The following is a 9,996-nucleotide window of genomic DNA, read 5'->3' on the forward strand; positions in this document are numbered from 1 at the left end:
CATCAAACCTAAGTGGCCATGACCTGTAAAATGTGCCATCACTTTACATAGCGATAAGAAAGATGCTGCCGTTTTAACAATGACACTGTGCTTGCATGTCAGACTTACTTTATGCTTATTAAAAGAGCTCTTTTAGACAGACTCAGATGTACATTTTTAAAATCACATATTACCCTTGAGAACTATTGCTTTTGGTTCGGCTTTTCAGCCTCTTAGTTTCTGCCACCTCCAAACCGGCCAGCGCTGCAAGGGGGAATCAGGCCGCCACGCTCACCTCAGTGCCCTTGTCTTCTCCCTGAATCTTGTGGCTTCTCCACACCTGGGCTGTCTTCAAGCAAGTTTGTTTGTGTGTATTTATTGTGTCTCTGGCGACTATCCGTGGGAATACTATTGTCTACGTGACCACACACTTCATCCTCCCAACAGGGACATTTCTGAGAGAGAGGGGCGTAGGGGCGGGTGGCTGTAATAATACGGGCTCAACGGGCACGACTAGTGACTACAGCGGACCGCCGGGAGCACGGGACTGCCCTAACCACAGCCCCCTTCGTACCGCTATCAGCACATGAAACATAAACAGGAACCACTCCCAGTTAAACGTCGTTTAATTATGAGGACGTTGACGGGGTGTGCGCCTGTTGTGAACTTGGTGCTTCTTCAGCTCCAAGTACACCGTCTCTGCCCTGCCCTGCGATCGTGCCAGCCAGCACCACGCTCGCGCCGCGTCAGGGGGAGGCGTCCGCAGAACACTGAAGGGCCTTCTCCCCCTCTTGCCAGGGCTTTGCTTCCGGCTTCTACTGCACAGCTGCCGCTTCCGGTCAGGCTCGGCCATCACCGTTTCCTGCTCGCCAGCCCCAGCCTGCCCCTCCTCAGCAAACTTCTCCCGCCACGCCCCACCCGTGAGTTCTGAGCCTCAGCTGTGGCAGGGAGCGAGTTTATCCTTCCGTGGGTTTTCTGTGTCACCTCTGGAGGTAGTGGCTGCTCCCTTTATCCGTTATTCCTGTGTCCCTTAGAGTCCCGTTGACCCCTCTTAGTAGGTAGTCCCCGTTAACAGGTTGTCAACAGTTCTTCATGTTGAATTTTCCCTGTTCAAAGTACTGGTGTGGTTTCCGCTTCCTGACTGGATCCTGGCTGGATCCTAATTATTTCTTTCACTTGTCATATGAGAACAAAATCTTTCAAAGAATATGGAGAACATGGGGGTAGGTGGGTAAAAAATAACGCACTTACACAGCACTTACCATGTGCCCGGCACGGTTCTAAGAACTTTACACCTTATTAACTAATTTAATCCTCATGCCAACCCTATGAAGTAAGTAGTAGTAGTATTTTCTTTTACAGATGAGGAAACTGAGGCACAGTGGGGTTACCTAAGTAAGTGGTAGGACCAGTTTTCAAATACAGATGGTAAGACTCAGGAGTCCATGCCCTTCCAGAGTACAGTGCTCAGTTCGCCTTGGAGAAAGAGACCCATGAGGGGTCACCCTCAAGAGAGGCACTAATCAGGGCTCACAGAGACCCCACATGATGGTGGCCAAAGTGTTCTAACTTGAAATATGGGAAAGACCAGATAGAACTATGACCCCTAGAGAGATGAAAACTAGGATCCAGGTATGCTGGGGCACCCAAATAAATGCCCAAAGCCCTCCTGCTGAGAAGATGGGGTACAGGATGACAGGTCTTAGAGACTAAGCACAGATAATGATGGGGTCTTCCCTTTGAGAGGAGGAAGGAAGAGTCTTAGCAGAGGCACCTATGGAACTCTGGAGTTTCAGTAACATTCAGGGCTGTCCTTAGGTCAAAATTTTGGAGTGAGTAGGAAAACTCACCCTGTGCGGTTGAAGAAAGATAAGGAACTGGAGTAAAACAACCTTTGTTCATATCTCTGTTTAGCCAACAACTGACTGAGTGGCTTCAATAATATTTCTTTACATGTATACACCGCAGTTGCTTAGCCGTTCTCCTATTAATGGACATCTTGGGTTATTTCCTGTTTGGAGCTATTATAAACAAAGCTGCTAGGAGCACTCTTATACAAGTCCTTTTCTTTTAATTTCTTTTCAGTAAATACAGGAGTGGGACTGCTGGGTAGTGCAGCCAAAGAAAAAGTGTACAATTCAGTGGCATTAAGTACATTTATATTGTTGTGCAACTGTTACCACTATCCATCTCTAGAACTTTTTCATCATCCCAAACTGAAAATCAGTACCAATTAAACAATAAACTCTCCATCCCCCTTCCCTCAGCCTCTGGTAGCCTTTATTCTACTTTCTGTTTCTACAAGTTTGACTATTCTAGGTACCTCATATAAGTGGAATCATCCAGCATTTATCCTTTTGTGTCTGGCTTATTTCAGGTAGCATAATGTTTTCAAGGTTTATCCATGTTGCAGCATGTGTCAAAATTTCATTCCTTTTCTATTGTATGTATACACCACATTTTTTATCCATTCATCAGTCAATAGACACTTAGGTTGCTTCCGTCTTTTGGCTATTGTGAATTATGCTGCTATGAAGATGGGTGCACAAATATCTGTTCAAGGTCGTGCTTTCACTTCTCTTGGATATATACCCAAAAGTGGATTGCCACATCATATGGTGATTCTGTTTAATTTTTTGAGGAACCATCATACTGCATTTCACAACAGCTGCACTGTTTTACACTCCCACCAGTAATGCACAAAGATTCCAATTTGTCCACATCTTTACCAACACTTATTTTCTGTTTGTTTGGGGTTCTTTTTAGTAATAGTCATCCTAACAGGTGTGAAGTACTATCTCATTGTGGTTTTTATCTTCATTTTCTTAATAATTAGTGATGTTGAGCATCTTTTCATGTGCTTATTGACCGTTCGTGTATCTTCTTTGGGTAAATGTCTATTCAAAATCTTTTGCCCAATTTTAATTAAGTTGCTTGTTTTTTTGTTGTTGAATTTTATGAGTTCTTTGTATATTCTGAATACTAATCCCTTACTAGATATATTATTTACAAATATTTGACCCATTTTGTGGGTTGCCTTTTCAGTCTCTTGACAGTGTCCTTTGGTGCACAAAAGTTTTTAATTTTGATGAAGTTCTATGTTTAGTTTTGTAAGAAACTGCCAAACCCTTATTTCCAAAGTAGTTTTGCCATTTTATACTCCCACCAGCAATGCTGATCATTCCAAATGCTCTGTATCCTTGTCAACACTTGGTGTTCGCAGTCTTTTTAATTTTAGGCATTCTACTGGGTGTGTAATAGTATCTCCTTGTAGGTTTAACTTATATATCCCTGATGACTAACGGTGTTGAGCATTTTTTGACGTGCTTGTTGGCTATCTGTGAATCTTTGTGAAATGTTTGTTCAGATGTTTCACCCATCATTTTGTTGTTTTGTTTTTGTCTTTTTTGTTTTTTGGGTTTTGATCATTTTTTTTTTATCATTTTTTAAATTAAGCTGTAGGAGTGGCTGATATTTCTCAGTTTCCTCATCTGTAGGTAGCAGGTATGAATTCCGCCATGACACCTGGGCTACAAGAAATGCCAAGCTTAGCCACTGTCCACACAGCCCTGGACTCATAAGAGCCCACATATGTCCACTCCTGTCCAAGGCATGTGAGATCCATGCTAGGAAGAATGAGGGGGATGCCACAGGATGTTGGGGGATGCGGTAAGAGGGCAGTGGAAGTGTCTAACACAGAGTGATTTGAAGGGAAGTAGCATTCATGGCCCCTGGCAAAGAGGGAAAAGAAGACCAGCAAGCTAAAGAATATTATCTCCACGGGAGGAAGGAGGGAGGGAAGGGAGGGGGGAGAGCTCACTGGCCCTGGAGCCAGAAAAAAATGGAAATGTAGCAGACATATAAGCCAAACTGAAAGCTCATAGCAGAGCTGGCCTGTGAATGTCTCCCTGAGGACTTTCCACCTGTGAGGTGACAGGGAGACATAAACTTCCTGCTCTATTTGCAGAGAGCCCTGAAAAGCTGACAGTGACCAGCATGCAGTTGCAGGGCGTTCTTCTCAGCTGCCCTGCCCTGCCCTGTCCAGTGGGGTCTTAGCTGCAGTTACTGGCTCCATCCCAGGGCCAACAGCCAACTATGATCACATTAGAGAAGTAGTATATTGGAGGGTATATCCGTTTTATTATTTGATGCCCCGATTTTAGAACCTAACCCTCCCTGAGTTGCAAATCACAACCATAAAGAAATCTTTTAATACAGAGAATTAAGCTTATAAAAGTATATTAGGAGACAGAAATCATGCCAGTTGTTTAACAAAGAGAATGTAATACAGAGAACTGTTAACTAGGTTTAAAGTTGTTAACTAGTAACTGAAAAGTCAAAAAAAAATCTGCAGTATCACAGAAGTAGCAACTGTAAGAAGCAGTTATACCCGCTAGGGCTGAGGGAACCAAAGAAGAAGGTGAATTACTAAACCTTGGAAAGTGGAGGATGACTTCTGCAGAATTGAAACTCAGACCTCTGACAGGGCATGCCAGCTTCTGGAACTGGTAACTCTGATGGGGTCACTTTAAAGCTGATTCTGCGAGAACTGGAAAAATTGCAAATTGGATTTAGAAATTGCCAGGGGAAGAAGCCAAGGTGATGAGCCCAGGAGCCACAGGCAGCCAGGAGACAGGAAGCAACCAGGAAAGAGCAAGTCCCCTCTCCTTTCTCCATCCCTGCAGTCTCCCTCTATTACCTCCACTTTGCAGGGGTAACAGAACCAGCTGGCAAAGCATAAATGGAGTTTGCAGAATCCCAGGCCCTGCATTATAATGCAGAGTATAGAAAGTGAGTTTGGAGCTGAGAGACAGTAGCTTAATAATTGGTTAATACATTAGAAAAACATATAAAAACATCTAACTCTTGCCTGTATAAAACTTTTAAATAATAATCTAAACAATATCAACATAGAAGTTGCCAGTAGGGAGTTCCAGCAGGAAGTTAAATCTTGCCCAGATTCTTTTGTCCTTGACTTGTTCTAGGGGTCGATACAGATGCTTATTAACAGTACACATTAGAAATTACAAGTTTACAGACATGCATGTATTTAAAAAATAACCACTAGGACTTTCCTGGTGGTGCAGTGGTTAAGAATGCACCTGCCAATGCAGGGGACATGGGTTCAATCCCTGGTCAGGGGAGATCCCACATGCCGCAGAGCAACTAAGCCCGTGCGCCACAACTACTGAGCCTGCTCTCTAGAGCCTGCGAGCAACAACTATTGAGCCCGCGTGCTCTAGGGCCCTTGTGCCGCAACTACTGAGCCCGTGTGCTGCAACTACTGAAGCCTGCGCACCTACAGCCCATGCTCCGCAACAAAAGAAGCCACCACAATGAGAAGCCCGTGCATCGCAACGAAGAGTAGCCCTTGCTCACCACAGCTAGAGAAAGCCCACGCACAGCAACGAAGACCCAGCACAGGCAAAAATAAATAAAATTAAAAATAAATTAAAAAAATATATACATATATATATAAGGCTTCCCTGGTGGCGCAGTGGTTGAGAGTCCGCCTGCCAATGCAGGGGACACGGGTTCGTGCCCCGGTCCGGGAAGATCCCACATGCCGCGGAGCAGCTGGGCCCGTGAGCCATGGCCGCTGAGCCTGCGCGTCCGGAGCCTGTGCTCCGCAACAGGAGAGGCCACAACAGTGAGAGGCCCGCGTACCGCAAAATAAATAAATAAATAAATAATAACCACTAGACACATAGGACTAGAAGGTAGAGGGGGGAATGGGTCAAAGAAAACTTAGTAAGTCAGGTGTAGTAGACATGGTTCACTACCTTCCAAGCATCATTTCCCACCTCCCAGTCATGAGGCAGAGTTTTATGTGAATATCCCACCCCACCCCCATGGCCACAGACTTTGGGGGAAGCCAACTCTGCCTCCAGTTTCAAGCACAAATCTTAATTTGAATAAATCAATCAGAATATCTCTCCCTTCACTCCAGTAATTGGTTCAGGTTGGGGCATGTGAAACTTGTATTGCCAGTAAACACACCTGGTTCTCACTTGGGGGCAATTTTGCCCCCCAGGGACATTTGGCAATGTCTGGAGACATTTTTGGTTGTCCCAACTCGGGGAGAGATACTGGCATCTAGTGGGGAGAAGCCATGAATGTGCTAAACATCCTACAATGCAAAGGACAGCCCCCTACAAAAATTATCCACCCAAAATGTCAGTGGTGCCAAGGTTGAGAACCCTTCATCTAAAAGAAAAGCTATGGATAGTTTCCATCTCTTGACCCCTCAGGGAATCAGCCTTGGGATGAAGCTGATGCTGCGGTTAGCAGATCTGAGGAACAGAAAGAACCAGGGTCTATTATGACACCACTAGTTCACAAGCTCATTCTTCCTCTGCATATCCAGTTATATAAGTCTTTAACTTTCTCTTGGTTAAGCCATTGTTTAACTGGGGCCTCTGTTATTTGCACCCATGAGCACCTTGATAAACTAGAAAAGAGATAATTTATGTAACACCGCAGGTTAGGCTAACAGAAACCTTTAAAACTACATTCCAAGCAGAGAATACACATTCACAAAAATTGACCATAGACTAAGCTGCAAAGGAAATCTTAACACATCCCCACTGAAAAATAATACACAGACCATCTTCACTCACCACAATGCAATAAAATTAGAAACAATAAACAAAACAAAATGATAGCTAAACAAAAATCAAAACAAAAAAACCCCCTCAAACCAACCGTATGTCTAGAAAATTTAAAACAGACTTGTCAATAATACAAGATAAAGAGATAGCAGGGCCAGAACCCAGATTTCCAAATAACCAGTACAGTTCATGACCTAGCCCTTTTATTCATGTTTGTTCTTAAACATTTGCTTAATTATATGAAAGGGAGGGAAAGCGGGACAGAGAGGCAGACAGAGACAGACCAAGGTGAGCTGGGATAGGGATCGGCTGGAGAAACTAGTTCTGTCCGTTGACAGATTGAAGAGATCAGACTGTTAGCAGCCAGACTCAGCGAAGCCTGGAAGTATCTACTGGCTTTAGTGACCTGGGCAGGCAACCACCATCCAGGGGAGAGCAGAGCCAGGCACCAGCAACCAGGACAGGCTCTGATGAGCTTTGGTCCTCGGGCAGCGACTGCTTCTTGCTCCACGTTGCACATGAGCTCCTGTGTGCAGAGAGGAGAGCTGGCTGCTGTGAGTTGGTAAGAGCCAGAAACTAGAAGGAGCCCATGGGTCAATAACTGGAAGGAGTCCGGGTGGCTGTGACTAAACAATGCCAGCACACCCAGAGAGAATTCGAATTGTTGACTTTCTGAACATTGGAGTCAAATGGTGCCCAGCATCTTTTCATATGTCTCTTGGCCATCTGTATGTCTTCTTTGGAGAAATGTCTATTTAGGTCTTCTGCCCATGTTTGGATTGGGTTGTTTGTTTTGATGATCTTAAGCTGCATGAGCTGTTTGTAAATTTTGGAGATGGTTAGCAGGGTGGAAGGGTGGGGGGCAGGAATAGTTAGGGAGTTTGGGATTGACATGTACACACTGCTATATTTAAAATGGACAACCAAATAACCCAATCAAAAAGTGGGGGGAAGATCTAAATAGACATTTCTCCAAAGAAGACATACAGATGGCCAACAAACACATGAAAAGATGCTTAACATCTCTAATTATTAGAGAAATGCAAATCAAAACTGCAATGAGGTACCACCTCACACTGGTCAGAATGGCCATCATCAAAAAATCTACAGGGCTGGGCTTCCCTGGTGGCGCAGTGGTTGAGAGTCCACCTGCCAATGCAGGGGACACGGGTTCATGCCCCGGTCCAGGAGGATCCCACGTGCCGCGGAGCGGCTGGGCCCGTGAGCCATGGCCGCTGAGCCTGTGCGTCCGGAGCCTGTGCTCCGCAACGGGAGAGGCCACAACAGTGAAAGGCCCGCGTACCGCAAAAAAAAAAAAATGTACAAACAATAAACACTGGAGAGGGTGTGGAGAAAAGGGAACCTTCCTACACTGTTGGTGGGAATGTAAATTGGTGCAGCCACTGTGGAGAACAGTAGGGAGGTTCCTTAAAAAACTAAAAATAGAGCTACCATATGCCCCAGTAACCCCACACCTAGGCAGAGATCTGGAGAAAACCATAATTCGAAAAGATACATGCACCTGATGTTCACTGCAGCACTGATTACAATACCAGGACATGGAAGCAACCTAAACGTCCATCGACAGAGGAACGGATAAAGAAAATGTGGTACATGTATACAATGGAATATTAGCCATAAAAAGGAACGAAGTATGCCATTTGCAGAGACGTGGATGGACCTAGAGATTGTCATACAGAGTGAAATAAGTCAGAAAGGGAAAAGCAAAGATCGTATAATATTGCATTTGTGGAATCTAGAAAAGTGGTACAGATGAACTTATTGGCAAAGGAGAAATAGAGTCACAGATGTAGAGAACAAACTTATGGTTATCAAGGGGGGAAGGTGGAGGGGTGGGACAAATTGGGAGATTGGGATTGACATATAGACACTATTATGTATAAAACAGATAACTAATGAGAACCTATTGTTTAGCACAGGGAACCCTACTCAATGATCTGTGGTGACCTAAATGGGAAGGAAATCTAAAGAAGAGTGGATATATGTATACGTATAACTGATTCACTTTGCTATACAGCAGAAACTAACACAACATTGTAAAGCAACTATATTCCAATAAAAATTAATTAAAAAAATAAAAATAAAATGGATAACCAACAAGGACCTACTGTATAGCACAGGGAACTCTGCTCAATATTATGCAACAACCTAAACGGGAAAAGAATTTTAAAAAGAAGAGATACATGTATATGTGTAGCTGAATCGCTTTGCTGTACACCTGAAACTAACACAACATTGTTAATCAACTATACTCCAATATAAAATAAAAAGTTTAAAAAAATAAAAAGTAAAGTGCAGGGTAACTGTCATTCTTTTCTTTGAACTGCATATCAGAACATCTGTTGGGCTGAAATCATGGAGGTTTTTTTTCCTTGTAGTGGGAAGTCATTCATGCCTTTATCCACCCACCCACCCATCCATCCATTTAACAAACATCCAATCATCTCCTCTGATTACTTGTAGATGAGAAAGACAAAGAATATGGTTTGAGTTATTTTGGTGCCAAACAAGATTCTAGAAAGAAATTGCTCAGAAGAAAAAAAAAAACTAAATAAATACCTAAAAAGAAAAAGGAGAGAGAAGCGGGGAGGGGAGGGGTATGTGAAGAGGAAACAGGAGGATCCCAGCAGGGGAGGGCAGGAGTCTTGTTTGCTATCAGACTGGGGTTTTTTTGTTTTTGTTTTCCAAGCTAAAAAATTTATTTTTTCAAAAAAATATATATTTATTACAGAAAATTTAGAAAATACAGATAAGCAGAAATATGAAGAAATCATAACTCAAAGATGACTTGCCAAAATTTTGGCACTTCCAGATTTTTTTCTATGAAAAAATATCTTTAATTCAAACTGCAAGTATTATCTTCAAATACAGTTTTTACTTAATAAAAGTAATTCGTCTGACTGGGTTTTGATTTGCACAAGGAGCCCCTGTGTCTGAGAGTGCTGAGAAAACCCGCCCACCCCAGGCAGCAGGGAGTGGCCAAGATGGGATGGGGGACAGGAGTCGGAGGAGTTTCGAGTTTCTTAAGCTCTACAGTCTGGATGCTGGTGTCTGAGCTATGTTCCTTCTCCCCCACCCTCACCTCCCTCCTCCAACACACAGGCGCAATCTTCCTAAGAATTCTGAGTCGGGAAGAAAGCAGGTGTCCAATCGTCCTTCCCCCTCCTCCGCACCCACACAGGCAAGCATCGGGTCTCCCTGCGCCCCGAGGGTCCCGGGTTAGCGCCTCTCACCCCAGGCTGGAATCGTTAGCCCATTAGGTTTGTCCGCCCTCCGCACCCCGGATCCCAGATTCCTGAGGTCCGAGTGCCCGGTTCTTCATCTGTAAAACTCCTCATAAATTGTGGTGTGACTTGAATATGCCCCCAAGACACGAAAGGAGCTG

The sequence above is a fragment of the Delphinus delphis genome, chromosome 12, assembly GCF_949987515.2.
Source record: "Delphinus delphis chromosome 12, mDelDel1.2, whole genome shotgun sequence".
Lineage (NCBI taxonomy): Eukaryota > Metazoa > Chordata > Mammalia > Artiodactyla > Delphinidae > Delphinus > Delphinus delphis.